The sequence below is a fragment of the Poecilia formosa genome, unplaced genomic scaffold (assembly GCF_000485575.1).
Source record: "Poecilia formosa unplaced genomic scaffold, Poecilia_formosa-5.1.2 Scaffold99, whole genome shotgun sequence".
NCBI classification, from domain to species: domain Eukaryota; kingdom Metazoa; phylum Chordata; class Actinopteri; order Cyprinodontiformes; family Poeciliidae; genus Poecilia; species Poecilia formosa.
The window spans coordinates 20,378-46,716 of record NW_006800038.1 but is presented as its reverse complement, the minus strand read 5'-3'; the positions used below and the strand labels follow the sequence as shown (position 1 = coordinate 46,716).

Genomic DNA, 26,339 nt, shown 5'->3' with positions numbered 1-26,339 from the left:
GCTAAATTAGAGTCTGTGAGATGGAGCAGAAGTCTTGTCAACATGAAGCCACATCACAGGACTTGCATTTGTCAGACATGCTTTAAAAAGCAGAGGTCACTAGGTCTGACCAGAACCAGAAACCTACAGAGCCCAGCAGGAAGCCACCAACCACACCATGCAAAAAACGTACATTAATTATTCTAAAGCAGTATGGATGAAACTGTGTTCCCTCAATCTGCACAGGCAGCTGGAATCATTGTGGCGTTACTACAGGATGCCACCTGTCAGAGGGAAAACTAAACATTTTCAACAGAGAAAATTGAAGGATGAAGCACTGGTTTTCCCCACAGCCATAGTGGGAGTTGGACCACAATGCTTCAGAAACACATAAATACAATTTCAAAGTCGGTCTTCTATCACCTGACCAACATTTCCAGGTTTAAAGGACTAATGTCCCAAAGAAGGTCTTGAGGAACTAATCCATGCGTTTATCTTTAGTCAAACTGATTACTCCAACAGTGTCTGCCGAAAAGGCCAATCAGACAGCTGGCAGCTGAGCCAGAACGTTCTGCTCACATTCTGACTGTGAAAAATATAAAAAAAAATGAAAGTTGCAAAAGAAAAGAAAAGTGGCAAAATGACAGACTGTGACACCACGGTTTGGTCTTGACACTTCATTAAAAATAATTACAAGTAATACAATTAGAAATCAAAAAATTCTAAAAGGACCAGAATATTATCTGCCACGACCGATAATGGGAGAAGAAAATTAACACAGCAAGCAAAAACAGACATTAGTTTAGAAAAGTATAAATGTATGCCCAAACCAGACAGACATACCTTTATCTTTATTAACGATAACAAAAAAAAACAAAAAAAACAACTACTGAGAAAGCAAAGGGAAGATCATCAGCACGCAATAGATTGTTACGCAAGGCTGCAGACACACAGACTCTGCAGCAGCCAGACCCGGCAGCCCAGCGCCTTTGGAGAGCGCCAGCGTGACAAGGCTCTGATGTGTCACAAAGATAACAGATCACAAGCAAGGCTTTTTTCGTAGACACAGTAGGTCACTTTGTGCTGTAAATACAGGTCTAGCAACAAACTATCGAAATATCAAAAGCCCGTTCACGTGAAGCATGAACAGAAGAATTGCCTCAGCTGTTCACTGATGCGATGTTTGGATTTTCTTTTAACAAAAGAAGGTGAGCTGGGAGAACTGAAAGTAAGAATCAGAGACAAAGGCCCAAGGTACGGTATCAACATTGTATCTTTTTGAAGTTGTGTTTTTTCCTTGTCCAGTTTCAAAAGGGTGCCAAGAAAAACAATTCCTCTTATGAATTTATTTCATTTTTACCTTTTTGTTTTTCTTACATGGTCCAGATCATTGAACAAGTTTCAATGTCAGACAGTCTGAGTCGATACAAATGCATCTTTCAAGTTATGTCATTATAAAGGGTAGCAGACTAAATAAACCAACCTGGCACAATAAAAAACTTGCTCCCTAAATCTAATTCTGTAAGTGGCTGTGCAAAGCTTGGCAGCACTAACTGCCATCAAGCATTCGTGGCAATTACCAACAAATATTTTGCCTTTTCGTGAAGGAATGCTGTTCGACTTTGCAGAATTACTCAAATCAGCCATTTTTGAAGGTTATGGAGCATAAATTGTCTAATTAAGGGCAAGTCACAGCATCTCAATCAGGTTATGTTCACACTCATCCTGGTCCTCTCCAAACCTGCACATTGTTTTTGAGGGTTGCTTGAGCAATTTAGAGGTGGACTTGCTGGTGTTTTATGGAAATTAATAATCCTCATAAAGTAATAACCAGATACCGTTCTTCAGGATGTTATGGCACAAATTCATGATTTCTTAATTATAATGAATGAATTTGTTTCTCATTATTTTCTGATGTTCTTCATTAATGTTTTATCCCACGTTATCGTGTCAGACAGGTTCTATTAAAGGGGGTTCTTCATTCTACACATCTGACTATAATCAAGCATTTCTGTGGCTAAAAATTTAACCAAAAGTTACATAAATCATGGCAATTGATTTATGCAGCAATTGTGGCAAATATGTGCCAAGTTGGTTTGAATGGATAGTTTCCCTTTAGCAAAAAAAAGAAAAAAAAAGTAAAAGAAAATCTTTGAAAAAATGCTTTCTGTTTTGAGTGGCTATTTTTGTTCAATACTAAAATTCATTTGATTTCAGGAATTAAATAGATTTTGTTTGATTTTAAATCACCAGAGGATTTTTTTTTTTTTATTTTATTTTTTTACTAGTGTGTAACATTATGCCACCTAAATGCCAAGCAATTTAGAAAAATGCTGACTGAGAACATTTGTTGTCAAAAAGAAATAAGCACCAAGGAGGTGAGCTGACAGCAACCCCAGTGATATTACACTAATTTCTCTAAATCCCTCCTCTGCAGAGCCCAACAGCTGGACAGTAAGGCCCAATGCTCACTTACAGTAATTTGCCAACACTCACTGAATCAAAAAACACATAAGAGTGAGCTTGCATGTTTGAGACTTGGTGTGTCTTCATCTGCTGTGTGCAGAGTCACGCTTTAAGTTCAAGACAGCATCCAGAGGTGAAAAAGAAAGCACAGACCACCAATGATCACTCACTTCTCCTTCTCAACACCCTAAACTGTCCGACCAGGCCTGGTGTGAAACAAGACAGGTGGTCTCCCAAAGGTTAATGCAAAAGATGAACCCACAAACCCAAACTGACATCACACTTAAACCTGACCCACTGACAGGAAGAGCCAGAGTTCTTTGACTGAGACCAGCCTGGAGCTGCCACGACGTAGGAGAGCTAACCAAATGCTATTCAAGGTCTGTTCCAGCATTTCTTTATTTGCTCTGGCTAAATGGTTAAATAATAAGTGTTAAGAGTTGAGGAGGGAGCAAGGAGGCCAAAAAACACAATGGTAACCCAGCCCAGAGAGCGGGTGGCCACATGCTTTAAATGATGTCAAAAGGCTGCCAGTTAATTAGGCATGGACCTCCCGTGAGACTACCTGGAGGGTCGGCGCTGCGTCTCCCCGACAGCGTGTCAGAAGACTGCTGTAAAAAGGTGATAAGAGGGAAATTTCAGCATCGGGGACAATGAGAAGGCAATGACAGGAGCACAGAAGGAATGAGTCAACCCTTTTGTCTGTCCTCCATCCTCTGCTGGTATTGAGCTGTAAAGGCGTAGCTTCAGAGAGAGACAGCTGCATCTCAGCGTGTCAGGAACTGCTTGGCCCTCACTGTCCCCAACCTGCTGCATTCAGCCTCACAGCACAGCGTTGCGCAGCACTGCACACCGAGAATGGACACAACCGGCGTCCCGCGTCTCTGTCGGCCAACAGTGTTCAACATTCGTCACTTATCGCAGCGTGAGTGTGCTGGCAAAGTGCGGCGGATGGCCGAGCACGTCTACAGGAAGGCTGCTCACCTGCAGTAACCGTCACTCACAAACCATAATCAGCCTGTGAAATTCTGTGTTTCAGATTTCTCAGCCAGATACCAATGACAGGATTCACACAAGATTTTTATTGTCAGTTTTTTAAGAATAGATTTTGCAAGACATCACAGGCACCTCAAAGAAACAAAGCATTTCGTTTGTAGGTTTCATAAGAATCAAGCAACGGAAATCACAGCAAAGCAGAAGAGATGAAACAGCACCGGGAATGACCCGATACAAACCATATGCCTCTTACAGGTGTTGAAGTTTGCTCAGCGTTAAGTAGAATGTTTACTTTGGGAGAAACATCTAATTTAGAACTGTACAACTGGTTGTCTAAAATTATTTTTGAAAAAAAAAAAGATGTTCTGAGACAGTGGTAATGTGGAATAAATGAACGTGAAGATGAGGAATTGATTGTTTTGAGCTCTACTTCTTCCGCCAAAGGCAAATAAACATGATGTTTATTCATCTGTTCAGATCTGCTTTGCTCTTTGAGGGGCTTTCCAGAAACCAAATTTGTTTTTTTTGTTTTTTTGGAAACAGTTGTTCAGAGTATGCACAACCTAGATATCTGTATCAACTAAGATATTAAGAAGTGTATGCTTCAAGATCAGCTAAAGGATCCCATCATATCATTATCATTCTCCTGCTGCCATAGAGCATCACAGTGATGCCCCTCCCCCACCTGCTGCTGCATACTGCTGGTTAATTGGCTGAGATAATGCTACAACATTTTTCCCAAGCTAACAAAGTCAAATTTCACAATTTAGAAATGTGACTTTCTAAACTGAACGTACATCCATGTTTGTACGTTCACACAAACATGGATGGTCATGCTATGAAACCTGAAAATACTTGTTTTTCTTCTCTATTTTAAATTAAATATTAAATCAAGTTACACATTCTTGGCTTAAACTTGCTGTGAAACTCAAAATTAAAAGTGTGATCATCTAATTTTGGTCCACGCCAAGTCAGCAGTATAAAACAGCTCTTAAGCATTTATTATACAAATGAGTAAAAGTACATGGACATGTTTTACAAGAACATAGCAGTAGTTCTTAAAGTATTTGTAACCATTAGGTTTTAAATAAATGTGGCAGAATAGAAAACTGCTTTTAGTTCTTCACTTATTATGTAGACCCAGGGTATTGCTCTTTATAACACCTGCAAGCTGATTCCGACACCCACATTTTCCAGTAACTAAATTCCTTGTGGTTGCGATGTCTGCAGGTTAGGCTGACCTAACATCAAAGTGTGTTAGGTCAGCCTAACACACTTTGATGTTAGGTCAGCCTAACACACTTAGGAGCTAAACAGCTCATCCTTCCTGCCAATCCCCCTCTTCTGCGCCGGCTCATCTCCACCTATTAATTTAGCCAGTGAAGGTTAAGCCACCCTGATGTGATGAGCCAGAAACCACAGTGACACATGTTGAGGTCCACTGAAGGAAAAAAAAAATAAAAAAAATAGAAGACACGACTTTGAACAGAAAAAAAAAAACAACTTAAAACTTTAAAGAGCACATAAACAAAGAACCAGTCAAATGAGTTTAGAGTTGATACCAAATCTTCAAAGGACTGTAAAAAAATTCCATTGCTGCCTTGCCATGACAACCTCCTCCCTCCTGGTGTGCTCCGTTGTGTACACACACGCGCACGCAAACACACCAGCGTCCGATATTTGAAGGAGTCGATCCAGCAGCAGGGTTCTTTTCACGCCTGCTCATCTCAGACTTTCATTAAAACTTCAGCCTTATCACACTGCAGGACTCAATCACTTCCTAACAACATAACTCAGCAAGAGAACATGACCGTGTGTGTGTGCATGTGTGTGTGTGTGTTGCTGGCTTGCTTTTTAAGGCCAGAGCATAGCAACACTTTAACCACAATGAAAACCGATTCACATTGCTTGATTAACTCAAGTAATGACAAACACCTTTAAACAGATCAGTGCCTATTAACCCAAGTCCAAGTCGGAGGCCTGAGAGCAGATGCTTTTTTATTCACTTGAAATAAACCAAAAGAACATAATTACGCACATGGCGATGTATCATTATCTTGCTGCTGAGGGTTATAAATTAAAGACCAATAAACAGGAGTTGTATACAAGTTAACATTCATACACACACACACACGCTGTTGTCCATGGCCAGAGCCGCCGTCCCTCTGAAGTCACTTCAAAGATAGCACTAAGTTGGCCCGAGTTGACTGAATGGCTGCTGGACAAGCATGTGGATCGGCAACCAGAACAGAAATACACAAGAGGGAGAGAAAAAAAAGTACAACTCTCAAACTTGCAGCTTTCCGTAATGTTTATACAAGGGGGGGTGAAGGCGGGAGAGGTGCAAACATGCACCACTAAAACGTTTTATTTTCCTCTGCCGTCAGCCTTTTGTGACGACTCTGGCAGCTGCCCACTGTACTTTTGTGGCTCTGGGACTTCCATGTGTGCCTCTATGTAATATGCCCAACTTGAATGACACAATAAATACTATGCATTTATAATCTAAAGGGCAAAAACACACAAAATAGATGCATCATAACTGCTTCCATTTGTGCTCCCAGAGCAAGGCTGGAAGTTGATCAAAGGAAAGGCTGGTTGGCCAGTTGTGATGCAGATAATGACGGTTCAACACAAGCAAGAAAGATGAAGAGTCATAAGCCAAAGTGGGAGAGTGGTAGTGGTGGTTCTATGGAGAGTGAGAGAGAAAGGAAATGTTCAGAAAGGAATCAGAGTTGTGTTGGGTGGGCAAAGAGGCACATTATATGAACCACTGAGATGAAGAGGCTGCTTCTGGGGGGGTAAAAAAACGGCAGAGTATTGGAACACTAACAGACAACAGCTAAGCATTGAAAGTTTAACACAGAACTCTTTACATATCCTCCAAATTTACTGATGAAGTGTCACTGCAGATTTGAGAGGAACCTGAGACATTTGGAGCATAAATCCATGTATTGGTTTTGGTGCGTATGGGATTGTTTATGTGTGTGGGTGGGTGTCTGTGTGCAAGAGGGTGCATGCATGCATGCGTCAAACCCCACAATGTAAACACAGCAGAGCTCTGAGCTCTGCCTCTGGCTATGAACATTAGACTTGCTGCACAATGTGCTGAGTGAGCACTTGGTGTCCGAGCTCTCTCTAATCCACAGATCGACTCTTTGGCCAATCGACTCCCCAACACACACACACACAAGCAAATACATGCGCATACAACTTTTCACCATCCTGGATTTAAACCCCAAATTCCACCAGCCGAGGCCTCCGTTTGGGGCCAAAGCTTCCACAGCTTAGTGTTTTCATTCACAGAACAGCTCACATCCAGATCAGACGCAGCTTTCAAGTTGCTCGTGTCATTTTTGGGCTGATAAAGTTCATTTTTTAAGATTATAAATAATTCAAATTATTTTTTTTAACTATGTTTTCATTTAACAGTTGATAATACAATAAATGTGGTGAAGGATTCTTGACAGAAGCAGGACTAGACTTGTTGCAATAAACAATAAATCAATTAATCACAAAATAAATTAAAACAAGCTCAATTTCTTTTTCCATGATTTATCATTTTACTATTTTTTTCCTCTGTTTTTCTACCAAAACTAGTCTTCAATCTGATACATTGATCTCAACCGGCCCTTTTTATTGAAGGACAATTTTGTGTGCAGTGGCTTCACAATTGATTTTATTTGTTGTTTCTGTTGTTCCGTTTATTTTGGATATTTAAAATGACTCCCATTTCCAACATTAAATGTTCATTAAAATGTAGTTTACTGATCCCTGAAAACGTGTTCTGGCATTATTATTATACCATCATATTACCTGAAAAATGATCTCAAAACAACAATATTATTGTTTATCGCAATAACTTCTGGGACAATTCATCATCAAACAAAATTTGTCGTCATGACCAGCCTAGGTAGTACTTCTGAATGCAACTGAAAATCAAGGGATTACAATATTATCACTACTCTATCAAATAACTGAATATGTCCCTATAACCTCTGATTGTTTTGTAAATGTAGGTAGAAACAGAATATAATCAATGTGATAACATAACTGGAATGAGCTCCAATAGTAGCAACAAGAGTGGAAGGTGTTGTATTTCTATTGGTTATTTAAGATCCCTACACCCTTTTTGGCGTCCTTCTGGCAATTCATAAATCCCACGTGGAGACAGAGATATCCCCCACAGCTGAGTTTTCAAATTAAAGCAAGCGGTGCAGGACGGCAGGAGGTGCCATGTAGTATCAATGTCAGAAAACCTGGCAGAAGTTTCCCCGTATCACCGATTTCAAAACTATAATAGTATCTCGCCTTCTCACTCTTCTCATAAGACATAATTTGAATCCTGTTCACGGCTTTTAAATCTTGCTGCTGGATGTTTGTCGTACCTACACCCCTCCTCCGGCCCGCAAAACAGGCTTGCCCCTATGCAAGTCAGTTGATGCGGGCGTTTTACTTCCTCGCCTGATGAGGCTGATTTCTACGCTTTGTGTCACTTTAGAGAACACAAGGAAAAGGCAAAAGGTTGTCTTAATCCTGCCTTCAAGTAGCTTCCCCACATACTTTATTCAAAAGCAGCATTGTGCTCTGTGATCGAAACACTACACATTTAATTTGCTGTTAATTGTGATGTGATATACAGTACAGCTCGACTAGCAAGGTGTACCTAATAAAATGGCTAGTGCGTCGAACCATTTTCCAAAAATGCTCAACCGAAGCCTAATAATGTAATCCCCTAATACCATAATTCTCAAGAAAAACAGGAACAGTGGTCCAGAGCAGGTCTCATATGCCTGAAGAGTATCAGTTGTGTAATTTAGTCCATGTCTGTGAAGGTGAACCCACAGTGAAGGGATAAGTGTAATAAGAGGAGATTATTCCATGCGGGCAAGCAGTAACTCACTTTATGGGTTTTGACTGGATGAGGAGAGCAGGCACTGGGGTCCAGCTCTGTAATATCCAGTTATTAACCGACACAGCATGCTCCACAGTTTTAGTCTTCCCTGGTTCAGCACAGGACTCCCAATGCTGTTAACATGTGGAATTTAGGGTAAAAACTGAGCTTATAACTTTCAGATGTCTAAGAGAGAGAATGCCAGTTCCACAACATTCACCCGTTATTTATTTATTTTTTTTGGTTTTGTTTTGCTTTACATCAGTCTTGCAGCCAACAGTTAAAATGACCCAACTGTGTAAAGGGGGCACTAGCAGATACATGTAAAAACGTACTCAAGTCTGCCAATTTCTAATTAGTGTTGAAAAGCTTTTAGAAGTAGAAGTCTTACAAGTAAAGAACAAGATGTGGCCATCCAACAAAATTTAAAGGCAGTAAGATTTTTACAACCATCGTAATCGTAGCAAATTCGGAAAAAAACATGGACTCCTTGGGGTGGAATAAAAAGAAAAAAAAAAACTATGAAAAATACTACTAGCACTAATGAATATCTGAACTGCTTATTCTTGCAACCTCATTTTTGTTTTCTTTTTTTCCTCAGTACGATCCTAAATCTCCATCGTAGCTCAAACATGGACAAACATGGATCTTAAAATCCTGAAAGAATTAGTAAAAATGTGATTTCTTTTAGAGATATAAACACTACAACGTCATGGGAGAGAAAGAAAAAGAAAATAAAAAGTTGTTTTTATTCTACCACTAGAAAGCAGAACTTCCCAAGAAAAAGCCAGATTGGTGCACATCTGAAAATTAGTCACACATACCAGACCATCCTATGGAAAAGATCAAATTCTCAAATTTTTTGATCAAAGTTTTGTGATTGTTCAGGGAACAGCTTCGACACATTCATAATCTTGTAACCATTTTATTTTCTGTTTTACTCAAAATTTCTACATCTAGCAGTTAAAGAAAATGTTGTTCTTTTATGGTTAGCATTTCTTTCTTTCTTTCAATATTAGAATAGGGAAAAATCTGAATCAGTATGTCGGACCACAAACTAGTCATTAAAATCTGATCAGTGGTTCTCTGGATAAATGTGTAAAAATGCTATCCTAATTCAAGTCGAACAATTGCAATTTTTTTTAAATGTCAAATTAAAAAAACCGGAAGAACTCTTGCCATAGACGTTTTCTAAGAACACATTAGCAAAAAAAAAAAAAAAAAGAAAAACATTTGCATTGTAAAATTATAAAAATCTGAGACAGCCACCCTGGTCCCCTACATAATAAAATCCTGGAGCATTCCAGTGATAGTGGGAGGGGAGAGGTTTTCAGGGCGTTGGGGGTGGAGAGATGTTAAATTGGTGACTTGGAAGACATAGCTTTCCAGAAACGAAGCGGACAACCTGTGGTTGGGGTTGAATTCCTTCTCTCTCTGGCTCCTTTTAGAAAGAGAGGAGAAAACTGCAAACACAGACCCTTCCATTCAGAGTAATTTATCCCTACGGCCAGGCCTTCTTTACCAGCTGCAATAGCCCCCTTCCGGGGCTGCCCAGCGGGACGTCTGCGAGTGGCGTGTGAAACTCTCCCGTCTCCTTCAACCCTAAAGGAGAGGATGAACAATGGCCCTCGCCAGGCAGTGGCTCTGAACAATCCCTTCCCCTGCTTCACCCTGCCTTACTTTCCTTATCCCAAAAACCAACCACAAGCTATGCCTGTAAAACCTACATTCGCTCACCCATCCAATGCTTCATCATATTCAACAGTTTCTTTTTAATCCCTTCCCCCCCCCCCCTTTTCATAAATCTCTACAAGACTTTCCATCAGTGTTTGTTGGCTTCAACATTCCTCAAGTTTCCTTGAGACAGCAAGATGAACATTCTGGTTCAAAATAGAAAACAAGAAGGGAATAAAAGCTTTCAAGATCCTCAGGACCTCATTTTACCGTCCAAATGCCCTTTTGATCAAAAGATCACCATATATCAGCCCAACCTTGCCTAAAAGGGGCCAAACAGACACTAGATGAACTGTTATTGATTTGAATGGTAGCATTTTAGTCAGGGTCGAAAATACCAATTACTTTGATGTAGTGTACCTGCAATATTGGTACAAAAGAGTAAAAATACATATTCTTATTTTTGACAGTGAGACAGCTTTAAGTCATTTCTATAAAGTTCACCAGACATTTATTCCCCAGGCAGAGTGCTTCAAAGCAATCTGTTCATATGGCAGGTTCAGATGAGGACCAATTGGCTTTAACTGAGAAACAGGGAAAATATGACTCAGCCCGGTCAGACAAAAAAAAACAAATAAAATTTTTTTTTTTTTAAATGGCTCTGCTATCCTCTGTGGGAGTCATCACTGGAGGGAAAAGAGATGTGGACAGATTCCATGTCGGAGGAACTTAAGAAACAATCTCAAGAAGCCATTTTTCCCCTCAGCCATTCACCAGCGACTCCTACAGAGCTATTGAGCATTCACGCAGCACCTCCACATCCTCGACAAGCGCAACAAAAAGTGTTTTAAAGCAACATTCCCTGCAGTTCCCACACTATTTCACCTGTCAAACGCTTACAAAACAGTCAAGAAGGGCCCAATTCTCCTCAGGGGTGCTACAGCACACCTCTTGCCAGCCTTAGCCCCACTAAAGATGTTGTTACTCCTCTTAAAGAATGAATACACTATAAATCTTACCCACCTACCATCGTGAGGAACCAATCTGTGCATCAAGCTCCAGAGCGTATTTTCACCTTCACAAGCATTACCAAAAGACAAAAAAGAAAGGCAAAAAATGGGAAGAAAGCATTTCCTCTTGGAGAAGGATTCCAAGAGCAGGAGGATGAGTCATCTTGGGAATTATGCAGGGGAAGTCAACAGAGACCAAATGTCTGTTTGAGGTAGCAGATAAGAAAAAATGCAAGGAGAAGATAGAGCCAAGATGTGATGTGTTGTGTAAAACCCTCTACAGCTAGAGTTTAAATATAGGAACCAGAATGGTGCACAAAATTCTTATGTCCTGAAAATTTTATGTTTTTTCCTTGCTTGCATCTGAGGCATCTCATGCATAACAGCGGTTTCCAAAAATTCAGAGCCATACCCAGCATATTATATCCAATACTTGTTTGTTTTACATACATATTTGTTTGAATTAAGGTGTAAAAATAGGACCAACTTCTAACTTGGGTAACAGCAGCCATTTATCTCCCTTCTGTAAGAAATTATAGATAAATGCTCAGTAATTTAACAGTTTTCTAAGTAGGAACTAAATCAAAACTCCCACTAAACATACTTTTTCTCCAATTTTCCCGTGTGTGTAGGTTGGAGAGGTACAGCTTCACTTAGGCTAATTATAGACCATCTCCAAAGTCTCTAGTTTGGTTGCTATGGTGCACAAAATTTATCGTCTGTGTCTGATGACTCCTGGATATAAAAAAATAAATAAAAAAGGATACATACAGCATGCTTCACAAAAGTTGGCACCCCTTGGAAAACATCTGTATAATAGCCTTAAAGAAATGGTTGTCATGGAGACTTGATGACCCAGAGATGAAAGTGTTGGCTACTGTTTTCTACAGAAAAGTTTATTTGCATCTGGCTTAAAAATCCTCCATAAAATGAAGTCCTCCCTTGGTCTCCTTTACAAATACATGTTTTTACATTTTTTATTATGTTTACAGACGAGGGCAAGCCTAAGAGAGCATTTACATTTCCTGACATATGAAGATCAACGAATGTCTGCAAAAAATATGAACGTATATTTTCCTTATTTTCCATTTATAAAAGTGAACGGGAGATGTGGGCTTGTTTAAATAAGTGGATCAAAATAAAATAGTTTTTCAGTGATATTATTCTACTGCATAAGGAAAGCTTTCCCATGGGTGTCAATATCTGTGGAGGCGACTGTGCAATATTTGAAGCTGATATTGTTAAATGTCTGCAAATGAGGCACTTATGAGCTTCTGTCCCCTAATGTGGTTAGTGGTGTGTGCTTGGCTACACTGAAACACAAGTAAAATTAAACATGAGATGTTTTTTTTTTTTTTTTTTATCTCTCTACTTGCTGACTCTGCTTTCCATAACCATCTATAGACATAACAGAAATACAAAATAAGATAAGCTGCACTAAAGATAGAGTTACACATTCCTTCTGGGTAAGGAACAATTATCCTGGAGGATAATAACTCTTAATGGATCATCAAATGCCAGAAGGAGGTGGAAACATGACACTCAGCAAAGTCTAATTTGTAGACGCGGCAATCACTGAATTAAAAAAACAATTTTCTAGTTAAGCTGCCCACCTTGATCAACTTGAAAGCCAAAAAACAATTAAGATTGTGCTTATGTTTGTCAGCTTTTCAGTTCCAATCCATTATCCGTTTCAGTTCTCTCTGCAATAACATTCTCATTTTAGACTCATAAAGCGAAAATCCGGATGTAACCGAATGAATGTTAATTTGGCCCAAGGCATTTCAGAGAATAAAGACATCAATCCTACTGTAGCCACAAGCCAACACACCCACACACACCAAATAACCCATGTGAGACAGCAGAGTGTGACAGAGTCATTAGTTTCATCAGCATTAAAGAAATGAAGCTCTCCATTTTACAAAAAGAGTTATAATTTATGCCGAGAACCTGGCTGTTAAAAATAAATCCAATGGGATGGAAGAGGGAATAATAACACAAACATATATATTTTTTTTTAAAATTCAAATGTGGCATTTATTTGTAGCAGTAAAACAATAGAGTTGCACCCAAACGATGCAATCAAGTGACAATACACATTTATTGCTCCTTCAAAATATAATTAACTATCTGTTTGATAAGGCTCCAGTAGTTGGTTCTACTGTTTATTATCACATACAACTTATTCTTCATTTGTTATGGAAATAAATAGAAGGGCATATTAAACAATCTTCCTTTTTAAAATGGCCAATAATAAGAACATAAGCAAACTATTGTATGTTTTGTAATGCAAGGTGAGCAAGAAACTGCACCAGGATTTTCATCATTTTAATGCACCACAAAGTATTTCACTCTAAGCTTAATGTGCAAGGCTAAAATTCCTACACACATATCTACCCCAACTTGTTACTGCGCACTGCCAACCAGCTGGATGAAAGACAGATACACTTTTCTCTCACCTAGAAGGAAGATGCTGAAGTGGCAAAATTGTGACATATATTTCTCCATTCTTATTTTACAGACGTGTCCGTTTTATGTTGTTTTCCAAGTATGCATGTAAGCAGTTTTTAGGCACACTGTGCAAGAAATTGGTGCATTTGAAAGGACAGATGACGTAGATGACAACCACACAATGCAAGAAAGGTTCAAAGAAGGCTTTTATGCATCAAGTTGTTTTTTTCCCTTTTCTGTTACTGACTGAAGCTTTCCCCTCTTCTTTCTTTCCAATATATCTATGTGTGTGTGTGTGTGTGTGTAGGTGTGTGCGTGTGCATGTGTGTGTGCGTGTGCATGTGTGTGTGCGTGTGCATGTCAAAACAGGATGTAATTTTACCTGAAGTGTATAAAGAACTGTGCACAGCTGCAGGTGAGGGCTCTAATTGTCTGTCTTGCAGCAACACAACCTTCACAAAGCTTCAGGCCTTCGAAATAAAACAAAGACAAAGATCGATCGTTCTCATTTTTTAATAGTTTTCGCTCTCTCTCTCTTTTTTTTTAACTCTTTAAAAAAAATTTTAAAGAACAAATGGTCAAATGACCACTTGAAAAGTAGAGCGATTTAATTATATTTATACATTTGTCCTTGGGTCTATGAATCAAGATTAAAATGCACAAGAAATGCTGTTTCTATAAATATAGTTATTATACATTTCAGCACCTGGAGCAATTTGTATTGCCATTCTGTTTGAATATATTTAGATTTTGTTTATATTTATTCTGGGTGGTTAAGATCTTAGTAACGTACTGTTTACATGCATGTCAACTTTTCAGTCAGCACATCCTTGATTTGAATAACTTTGTGTCAACGTTGTTCTTAGGGTCACTGAACAAGTTGACTCAAAAAGTGACATGGCCTGAATCGTTTTCCCCAAGCTATCCGTTATACTTTTTACCGTACATTCATCTCGTTGTCCAGCTTTTCGTCCCAGTGATCCCTTATTCCCTCCCTCTACTCATTCTGTTTCACTAAGCCACGTTCCTCAACTGCAACAAATCCAGCCGTTCTGATTTAAGCCCGGTTTGATTAAAAGACCCAACCTGCCTGGGCCACTTTGACAAAACACACATGCTAAAGCGCCATGCGGGAAGGGTGATAAGAGCTCAGACTGTAAAAAACACAGACGACAGGCTGCCTGAGGTCAGATCATAATGTTGGGCCTGTTAAGACCTGCCTGCTGGCAAAAAAAAAAAAAAGACAAAAGGAAACGTAGCCCACAGAGCTTCTGTGCTGCCATCAGTGAGCTGAACATGCCTAAATTAATTTGATGAGTCAAACTGTTACAATCCGCTTATGGTTCCATAAAAGACAAGAAAAAAAACAACTTCTCTTCTCAATTCATCTTCAAGATGTCAGCTATCTAACAATACCAGAGATTTACTGCTTAGAAAAAAAAAAAAATAAGCAAAATGACCTTCAGAAATGTCAGAGGAATAAAACCTTTAATGATTAAAGGACTTTTGGGTAAATCATTGGCAGCTTTGCACGGCGGTACTCTTTGAAGGTGCCTGAATGCTTTACAACACAGCTTTAGTGAATCCACTTACATCTGTAGCACTGACAATCACAGGGACAACAGTGACTGCTTAAACTAAAGTTTAATTTTAAGCAGGTGTGTGAAACCATCAAACTATCCTTTAAAGACAAAATCTTCACAATCAGTTAATCATTTGAAAAACAAAAGGCACAAAGCTTTCTTTCCAAGCATATCCTCTCAGACTCTGAGATGCAGCCCATTTAAGAGATAATATGAAAGGGGGAGAAAAGCACAAGATAAGGGCTGAAAGAGTTGCAAACCCCCTTTGCTTTAAAAAAAAAAAAGTGGAATGTGGAGCAGAAAGAGTAGCAGCAAGAGAGAAACGTTGCCACTGATAGAATATTCTAGACTTTGATTAAAGGATCAGAGCAAATCCAGTGTCTTGCTTTTTATTCTTCTGCTTTTATGCTACCAGCTCCCATCCTCGTCATTTTTATGTAACATAGGGAGCGAATGAAGAGGAGGCACGCGCATTTTGCAAAAGAAATCTTTTGATAATTCAACAATGAGCTGGGAGATCTGATTTATTCAATGTCGCAGCATCTGGAGGAGCTGAAGGGAGGAGGATGGCAGCAATAAAGACGGTAAGATGAGGATGGTGACGTGAGCAAACTTGCTTTCCCTCTGAGATTATGCCATTTCCTCTCTGACAAGGTTTTCCTGAGATTTTCTTTATTTTCCCTCTAAAAGCAGCTTTGATACAAAGATCTGTAATCTTCATCAGTGTCAAAGCAGACAAAAACCATCCATGTCTCTGCAGTTTGTTGAAGAACATGTGTGTTTTTGAACAACCCTAATCAGACCTGCACAGGGCAAAACTCAAACATTTCAAAAATACAGTGAGGCCAACCTCCAGATGGGGGAAAAAAAACATTTAATGATTAGAAAACAGAGTAAATCATTCACTGCTTTACATGACCAAACACACTCAAACTGAAGAAAACACCAACGGTGAACACGGAGCGATGGAAGAAAGAGAGAAGGGTCTTTTTCTGTTTTCTTTAAAAAAAATCCCTGCTAGTAAAATGAAATGGTTTGAGGCTCATTAGGAGTTTGAATTCAGCTGATGTCCCACCCCTTACCAAAACACAAAACATAATTTGTTCTCATTAAAGTTAAAGACATGCATGGACAGTAAAAAACATTAAAGCTTCAAGATGAAAATTAAAATGCTCTCTCTTTTTGCCTTTTATTGCATTTACTGGGATTCTGGTCCAATTAAGAGATTTGAAGACGTAAGGCACGACTGCTAAGAGATTTGGAAGAGAAGCAGCTGAGGATCCACATACGGGTTTGAGCAACCATGTAAAGGTAAAATTGTAAATAAAGAAAAAATAATTGTTTAATTTAAGGTGACTCTAAACAACAGTAACATCAAACATGAATAACAACAACTGAATACAGAAAGCAGAAAGAACAGGCCCCAGAAGGAAAAGTTTAATTGCTAATAAGAAATGCTAAAGACCATTTGAAAATTTCAACTCCTGACTTTAACTTGCGTCTTCCTTTGAAAATAGAAGTAAAATCATATTTTACAGAGACTGCTCTCTCACACAGACTGTGTGAAAAATCTCACAATTTCTATATCTTCTTAATGCATATTGAACTTCTAAAACAGAATCTGCTTAAATCAGTATCGGCAAGTCAAAGCTTTACAAAAACTGCCAACTGGAAACTGGACTAAAAAGTCAAACACAGGTGCATCTCTTCGGAGTGAAAACAGCTTAATTTATTGCATCTATTTGACAATAAATGCACACAACCGTGTAAGCTCGTTTCTGGAGTCCTGTTATTTTGTCATGTCAGCTTCACACAGCAGGAATGAGAACAGCAGCTGCTCTGCAGACCAGTAAAACGAATCCACCTTAAATCAGTTTCAGATCCAATCCATGCAAGCTTTGCAGATATTTTGAAGGGACAACTTGACCTTAAAACATATCATTACACCTTAAACATGTGAAAATAAAAGTAAATCCAGGGAACAATGTGGCGTCAGAAGTTTGAGCGGGAGGAAAGGCTGCAGGGTGCTCAGCTGGCTAACGGGTATCACACTGTAATCTGGCTCAGATACTCAACATGTGGATTAAGCAAATTAGGCAGAGGCCTCTTTGGCTGTCCACACACTTCACCACTGAGCTGAGAGCAATTAGCCAATTACAGCGTTTGTGGTGAAACACACACACCCGCGCACACACACCTCTTACACATAAGAGGCCCTGTAACACATGTTCTCTCTCGCATATCTTGCACTCACAAAATCATCTTTTGCAGGACACACTCATGCAGTTTAAGTCTATCCCATTACAAGGGCCCCCATGCCCAGTTTGCCGGCTGAAAGGACCAATTTGTTTATTCCTGTGGGGATTATGGGGACGGGGGAGGGGGTGAAACGCATCTAAGAGAGAACAGGGGCCCCTCTCCAAAAGCTCTTTAATTACTGCTCCTCCTTAGCGCCCTCTACACCCACCCCAGTCCCACCACACATCCTCAACCAGCAATGTCTCAACCACTATGAACTTGAGAGTTAACTGTTGTTAGCCTGCTATTGACTTTGATAACCTAAACATGTGCTGCGCAGTTCGGTGTGTGTTGGTTCCGTTAGCACTAAAACAGGACAACGCGCCCACCAAGTCATCAGTAGAGCAGCTGTTTAAATCAGCCACCGCTGTGTTCAGGTGAAAATTTATTAATAATCGCAATATAGACATCAAGCCTGACAAAATGCAACAGACTGGATGTAATGTTTTGGTGTTTTTGCTTCTTTTTTTGTGTGTGGGAAATGTTTGATTTTGGTGTTGATTCCTCAGATCGGTAATCTCTGCTCTATCTGCTCGTTGAGCTGGTGTCTGTCTGTTTTCATGGCAACAGGTCCGAGTGTAGGGTAAAGGCCCAGAGCAAGAAAAAGCAGAATACAGTAGAAGTATATTTTAGTATATTTTTCTAGATCCGCCCCTGACTGCATGGCCATTTTCAGGATGTGCAGATGTCTGTGTGAGAATAATACAGACTGAAAGAAGAGGGGAGAGATCAATAGTCCAGTTCCCTTGCAGGGTGATACTTTCTCCCTTCTGCTTCCAACAAGACATTAAAGCCCTGCAGATCTGAACTGGGCCAACACAACCATCATCCATCTCATTCTTACTGCAACAAAACATCACCTGCACCTGTGCCAAGACAGCAATATCTCTACATTATTACTTAAACAAGAACATTGTTTTTGTTTAAGGGTCTTCCAAGCTAAATCTACACAACAAAGTGGAGCAACTTCATTCATCAATGCAGTTTTTCCTCCTCATCGAGACTCATGCGACTTGCATGAAATAAAGATGCAAGCATAGCTTTTCTAGCCGCATGCCGTTTCTTAGTTCTTATTTTTTCATGAGTTGAGTGCAAAGTACACCCTGCCCCAGTGATCGCTCATCACCTTGACAACCAAAAAGTGACAGTATTCTCCGTCCGAAATCAAAATGAATGAAACGTGTGACTTTTACCAGAATATGACCAAATGTATGCATAAACAAGCCAAATCTAGTTGATAATTAGAACCCATATGTATGCAAATTAATTCAAGTCTAAATACAGATATTCTGTCCTCAAAGTATTATTAGACTGTTAGTGTACGCAACACTTAAGACATTATTAGTATTAAACCACTAGACTCTTATTTAATGATGAGATCAAATTTTAGCTGCATCTGTTATTGGTCATTGCATTTACTGCGACATGATCTTATTTCACAAATATCATTTTTTTATGTAAAAAAAATATATATATTTAATTTCTGAAAGGGTGTTGAAAGCTTACAAGCATCAAGCAGCAACCTTCCACAGCCACCATGTTTCATAGGAACAGGATGCTTGACAGCAACATTCACTGCTATGACATGTAAGAGAAATGTGAATAAGCACAACGTGATTTTTCACACCTGGTGAGCTGTTGATCATCAGATGATGTAATCATAAATTATATCACACAGGCCTGAATGAGTTTGTGAGCACCATTACATCAAAAAGTGATCAGTTTCTGGCTGACGGAGCTTTTGATGAAGCAATAAACAGTATATGTGAAGAATATCCGAAGAACCTGGTAAAAGATGACAAAAAAAATGTACTTGAGTAACAAACATGTTTTTCAAAGAGCGACCCGGGGGTCATTTGTGACAGCCTGACCACAATTCAAGAATGGATCAGTCTGACCTCCAAGCACAGGGGTTGATGCAGATCAGCAATTTTTAGGGTGAAATTTTCTTCAAATACTAATAATGATAAAAATCTTAGGGCTAATGTTTTATTAGTCACGTTTCTGTTTTCAATTTAACTTTGCAGGAAAGAGAATCCCAAACATCCCACGGCCCTCTCCTTGAATAAAGTCTGAACAAGGCAAACACTGACCTTATCCCAATGTTGTTGCAAAGCCTAGATGAAAAGCTTATTTTAGCACAGAAACAAAAATAATTCATATGAAAATGTAGAAATCTCATGCCTGCATCTAGACATGGTGATCACACAAGACCCTTTTTATGTTTTGAATAAACAAGTTACAGATTCCTTTTCTACAATAAATATGCTTCTTTCGATTGCAATTACATGAGTAGGAAACAAAGTACTTTATTTTTAATCTAAAAAATTAAATAAAAAAGTAGCCCACAGGCACTCATAGCTAAATAATTTTGGCCTTCAAGGCAGAAAATTGTAGACACTACTGATTTAAGATTTTTAAGATTTAGAGTTTTATCACATCTGTTGAGCAATAAAAAAAAAGCTGGTCAAGTCTTATTTTTCCCAGTTTTGGCAAACGATTACATAAATTTGCAACAAACTCCTTGCTGCCTTTATGCAGCAACCACAAAGCCCAGTGGGGATCGTCAGGTTCCAAACAAAAGCCCCCAGGAAGCCTGGATCACCGTTCGACATGTTTGAGAAACACTGGCAGAACTCTTTCTCCCTTTTGTGTTCTCATTTCTTTCTGAATTTTACTCACTTTTCCTCCTTTTTATCTGAACCCCCCACAAACACCAGCAGCTTCGCCTATTCACGTCTTTGGATGTTCAGAAGGGAGTGAAAAAAAAAGTCCGCTACCAGCAGAAATGAGATGAGGGAAAACAGAAGGTAGCGAGAAAAGGGGGGCTGATGATTGATTAGAGGCAGAGGAAAAATAGTGGAGTTCCAAATGAATTACAGAGGCAGCTAAAGATGACTTTTCATGCTCATTAAAAGACACTTTTTCTGGGCATCCTTTACAAACACTTACAGACAAAAGAGTGACCCTAGTTAGAGGAACTCTGAAATACAGAGCAGTTTTGTTTTGAAGCGTTTCATCTAAGCATCTCCTGGATCACCACAAAACACTTTTGATGCTGCCATCATATAATTGGCTTTCACTTGACTCCTAATAACTTGAAAGAACCTGGAGCATATAAATTGAGAATTTTTTTAAAAGACTAAAGGGACATCAGGCATAAAAACAACCTCTGAAGGCAACATCCAAACTGGTGTTAATGGCCTAATGTTGACCACTTGCAAAATGACATTTATATGCCAATTTTTTACCTTTGAGGGCAATTCTAAGGTTTATAAACCCTATTGAAGAAAAGGCTAAATATGCACCGTGTCTGGGAAACATTGTGTCCCCATCTTCAATACATGGCAACCAGTAGTCCGAACTACCCAATGCCAGTGTGCCCTGTCCATTCATGATGGAATGAAAACAGGTGGTACAGTGGCTCCAGACGCATGGGAATGCATGTTACCATCAACACCGGGGGATTATGGCTTGCAGTACAAACTGTACCAAAAGACGCATCTCATTTCCTTTACCATGGTCATGCATATACGTTTCCCCAACTGGGGTTTACATTTTTAGAACGATACAGATAAAAACCTGGAAAACTTGGTGTTTTGATGTCTTTTGTGTAGAAACTTTCAAACAATGGTTTCTGTAATTGTTATGAAGGGAAATAAACAAGCTTCAGAGGAACTGCTTTATAGTAAAAAAGGAAAGGAGGACAAATTACAATTTGTGTCCAATCTTAATTCCTAGAAACTGGAAAAATATTTCTGGTATTTAAAGTATTTTGAAATTCAAAATAAATAAAAAAAAACAAAACGATGGTACATAGAAAAAGTTTTCATTTTTAATATGGTAAACATTTTCGCAATTCCTAAATATCTTTAGTTTTTCTTTTCAACATAGTATTTCACTACTCCTCATCTTTCATCTCAAAAGAAAGACTAAAGTATTACAACATGCACTGTATCCCCCCCCCTCCATATACAGACATATGGTGGCCTCCGGCTCAAAGAAAACCCATCCGACGCCGAGACTTGAGACTATTTGCTTCTTAAGTTACAAGAGAGACGATTGTTTAAGCAGAGCTCCACTCCAACCAGGCCCGGCTATAAATCTGGGCTGATTTAGACTGTAAAGACATTTTCCTGGATGAGGCCAAAGCTACAGGGATTCAATGAGATTTGATGGGGTCTGACGGTCTGACCAGAGTTTAGCCTCAAAAAGATGGGAAGTGAAAGGCAGTTAGCAAGAAACCCAATGTCTACTGTGCGTTTAAGAGGAAAACTCAGCTAACAGAGTATTAAATGCAGTTAAGATACCAAAATGGAGTCTTTTTTTTTTTTTGTTAATTTTGGAAAAAATGGGATACCATCTTTTGTTTGGGTAGTTTAGTTGTCATTTTTATTCATGTACATTTTAAAATGAATCCACAGTCGAGTTAGCCAGTAAAAATCAAATGCTCATTTTTCTTAATTGAGATAATTTTTTTTCCCTTATTCACCAGCGCTCACGTTATGAAACAGTATTCCAGATACATCTGTTAAACTTTCCATTTCTGCCATCTATGCAGTTTAAAACATTCTAATTATAGAATGACCTACTAAAACGCAGCATTTTGGATGTCATCCAAGTCAAGGAGATAAACAACAGGATCATCACTGAACCCACCGAGTCAAAGGGTTGGAACTGATGTTGACTTACTTGTTTACCATTTTTTTATAATTATTCCCATTTGGGGGGAAAATTGAGAAAAGAACTTTGCACAGTATGTTGCCACTAAACAGTCTGCCTTATGGATAACAGTCCAGACATATTTCAGACAACAATCCAAGCAGAAGACAATTTCAAGGGTTATTGTGTCATAAATAGTAACAGTGAGTTTATTCATTCTCTAAACTATTTTGTTTTTTTATTTTTTATTTTTTTATTGAAATGGATAAAAATGTTGAACACATATTTTAACCACCTGCAGCACAGATGAGACATTAGCAAACTGAATTTCAGTCACCTTCCAGAATTATTTCAACACAGACTTGACTGGACTTTGTGGCTGAAACTTATCACAATATAAGCATTTTATATCAGTCAATATTGATAATTATTGATTAGCTTTTTGTTTTAAATATCTGAAGCACTGCCAAACTGGTTACATGACCGTTCCTGTTTTATCCAGTTTTCACTCCACTCCGTTTATTTTTAAGCAGTTATGAGACATGGTGGCAAAATCTTAAACTGTTGCTGGCAAGTTACTCAACAGGTTGTTGCTAGGTAACCAAACTGAGGTAGTTGATCCCACCCACCTCTTCTAGCTCACCATGAAGGGTTGAATTCAGAGAATATGCTGTATGTTGAATCTAAGAGAAATGTTATCTATTGATGTTGTTCACATGTCTATTGTGGTATATACTGTTATTCATTTATTGCTCAGTCTTAACTGGAACTAACTTTCCATGGGTCAAAATAAAAATTTCTCCAAGTCATCCATTTGGGACTTACCTCAATTTCACCAAACTTTGAAGTCATAATTGGTGCATGTCTCTGTATTTTGAAATGGTAAATATAAACAGCTATAAGTAACCTGCTTGAATGAGTTAACACATCTTAAATAATTTGAAAGAGCCTGATGGAATTTGATTGTTTTGGACTAAATATGGAGTCACAACATCAATTCTTAATAAATATGTATCTACTGGCTATAGATGTGTGAAACTGTAAGCTCTTTGTATCTGCCAAGAGCATCAGGGCAGCTACAGAGCTGGTGAACGTTCCTCGAGGAGTTTTGGGATCAATAGGCCTGCCAAGAAGCATTAGTCCTCCAAGCCCACAGAGCCCGTCTCTGGACACAAGAGCACAGGGACTTTAACTCTGATCTTATTTATGCGCACACAAAAGAAAGCACAAGGGTTCTTTTGGTGGGGCCTGTTCAAACAGAAGGCCGATGTGGATAGGTCTTTAAGGGGGCCGGCCCGCATTGACTCTGGGGAAGGGAGAGCGGCTGACAGGTCAGTCTTAAAGCCTTTAAAAAAAATGGGGCCCGGATCAGGGGAACCAAAGGAGGGGAGCACGATGGAGCTTCGGCCTCTCCCTCTGCTCCCCAGAGACCAAAGCAGCCCTAGAGACAATAAGTCTGTGCCGTGGAGCTAAGAGGAGCCAAGAGTGAGAGTCGGGGCTCAGGGGAAGTTAAGCCAGGGAGGCAGGCAGTTGATGCACAGGGGGACGACTGATAGGGAAAGGCTCTGGCTTTGCCCAGCTGTCGCCCAGCTATCAGTCCAACGCTAAGGTCTACATGGATCTGTGTTCCACTGGATAAAAGAAAAGTGTTAAATCAAACCGCAATCCAGCCCCTTTCAAGGCTGGCAAGACGGCCACTGATTTTGGGGGGATGAAGGGCAAAAGATCAAAGCCCTCAGGAGAGGAACACAACAGCTCCATCCAGCTGGACGCTTCCCTCCTGTCATCTCAGAGTGGGGGTGCTGACGAGGGAGTGCTTTGCAAGGCAGGGTAGGGGGTTCAGCATCATAAACTGCAAGCCAGCAGGCACTTGGCTGGATAGCATGTGTGTATGCGTCTATGTGTGTGCCGTTTATGTGTAGGGGGATGGCTAAAGTCAGAATTGTCACCGTGAGCAGAACTGCAGATCTATCATGGTTGTCGTTCTTTAGCAGTGAAGTGGATAAAACAATGTGGGGGCAAAACAAGATTAAGTGAAAAATGGCAAAGGAGTCAAAGTGAGACAGATGAAAACTATAAAACCCATTCTGTTTCTGTATGTAAAAAAAAAAAAACATATGGCAAGAAAGTATGTGCATGCATGCTTCAGTGACATGTTAATGAAAAAGTTTAAAAAATATCAGACAAAATTTGCCCAGTTGTTCCGTTTATGGCTGCCACAACCCAACAATGACCCTTCACCCCAAGTCCAATGACCTGGAAGCTACGTCCATTTGGGGAAGCCATTTCCTGACTCTATAAAAAGAGGCAGCGGAACTGAAAGAGACGGAGTGCGAAAATGGAGGGGCAGAATCATTAGCTGCTAGTACAATAGCCAGAGCTGTGTTCGGGTCCAGCCCCGTGTTTTGGAGAGGTCAAACTCAGCAGATCTGAGGGATGAAATTGAATTGGCACGGAGGATGAAGAAAAAAAAAAAAACAACAACCCGTTGACAAGCCTACAGGCCGAGGCAGAGAGAGTGAGAGAGTCTATAAACAGCTGGCTGCTCACAAACAACAAAGAGAAGAAAGTGCCATGGCTTCTTTTTGGTTTTCCAGCAAGTTAAAAACAGAGTCAAGCTGAAACAGCCTGCAGCGCCGTGAAAAGTGTGCATGATGATACTGACAGGTAAGGCAGGCTAATCCAAGTAAAGACAAAAAAACATAGGTCACGACAGGCTAAGCTAAAAATTTTCATAACCATCAATTGTTTCCCAGTCATCACCCTCTCATCCATGTCTTTGCCTTCAACCCACTGAAGGTCAGCTACAGTTGCACAGCTCACCATCAGTTCCCATGAGATCAAGACATTTTGGAGGCAGAGGCTCTGATCAGAGTGCGACAGTCTGGCCTCGTTGGTCCTGACAAAGAACAGATGAAGAACTTGACGTTCATCTGTTCAGCAAACGTCACATTAAAGGCCAAACAACCAAACTTCAGTGAGAAAGGGCGAGTCTGGAAAACCTCTAGTTGGTTTTTCATCACAATGTAAACTGCGGCCCAAATCTGCAGAATACTCGATCCAAAGTCCACTTCGCTAGATAACATTCATGCAGCTCAATCAACAACGCCGCCTCAATGTCTGTAGACACTAAAGATTGGTGCTTGCCAATGGTTAAGATTAGCCTTTGGGGAAAGTCAACAGTGTGATAAAAAAAAAAAAGTAGGTGTGGGTCGGAAGTACATAAGTAATAAAATGCTTGAGAAGAGAGTATGCAAAGGGGAGAGTTTATATGATTGTTTACATTTGGTGGTAAAGGAAGATTACTTTTCCCATCTTTAACTTGGCATTTTAGGTTTTCACTTAGCCATTTGCATATGGAAATAAAACACCACAGTGGCTGATGAGAAAGTTACTGCGGTGTTATATATCTGAATAAGAAATCAATTTCCACATAAAAAGGCATCAGATAGAAAGTGCATTTCTATGTCAAGCACCCTCTCAGCAGAATGAATCAGTTACACATTCTTCGCTCAACCTCCTCTCATCAAGCCCACACTGTGAGATACAGATGCACATGAAGAGCCAAAATAGGGATGAGTATATTTAGCATCTCCCCCTTTTGATGTTCTCCCCTACTCCTCCCCTCTGCCTCCATCTCTCCTTCTCAATCCACTCCTTTCCAGTGGCACTGCTCTGCAGATAAGAAAGTGCTTCGCTTTCCCAAAGGAGTGGAAATATCTGCAAGGGCATTGTAAACACAGTAAACAGGGCACAACACCATTAAGTCGCACATGACTCATGAGTGGCACAGAAATCCACAGGATGCTGCTTTTAACGAGAGCTGCGAACTTGAGAGAAAAAAAAAAAAGAAAGGAAATTCAATCAAGAATGTGAAGCCTATTCAGAGGTGTCTCTGCTTTCATGTGAAATTAAGTCCATCAAGAATTTCTACAGAGAACATTTCGTTGCTACTCATTGTTCTCGCTGACCTGTGAGAACTTTCTGGAATATGACAAGACTTCAGCACATCGTCGGTTAAATAAAATCTCCAAAGGTCAAACAGAGTCACTGGAAAGAGACAAATAAAGAACTGATGGTGTACGATGGAGCTGAAAAATATTTCCTTTGTCCAGCTGGCTTTCCTTTAAGCTGCAATAAAAAATTCCACACATGCAATTCAATGACATTTGAAACATAAGTCGCATGGCCTTTTGTCCTTCGGTTTTCAAAGTTCAATTTTATTGATTAAAGCAAAAACTACTTTCCAAAGCAATGTGGAAATATAACTCAGAAAAAAAAAATCACTTAAATAGAACCCATCAGACAACAGAAAGTAATTATGAA

General features: G+C 39.5%; 1 protein-coding gene and 1 long non-coding RNA gene across 4 annotated transcripts in view; both read right to left on the bottom strand.

The window, feature by feature from the left end:
- The window catches only part of lrp4 (low density lipoprotein receptor-related protein 4), a 112,666-nt gene that overhangs the window by 66,981 nt on the left and 19,346 nt on the right, over positions 1-26,339 (bottom strand). The gene's annotated exons all lie outside the window — the stretch shown is intronic.
- LOC107836964 (uncharacterized) lies at positions 859-24,816 on the bottom strand. Its single transcript, XR_001662935.1, has 4 exons — positions 22,386-24,816; positions 21,539-21,541; positions 8,667-8,676; positions 859-868 (listed from the first exon to the last, which is right to left on the bottom strand). It is a non-coding gene; the product is annotated as an uncharacterized LOC107836964 (long non-coding RNA).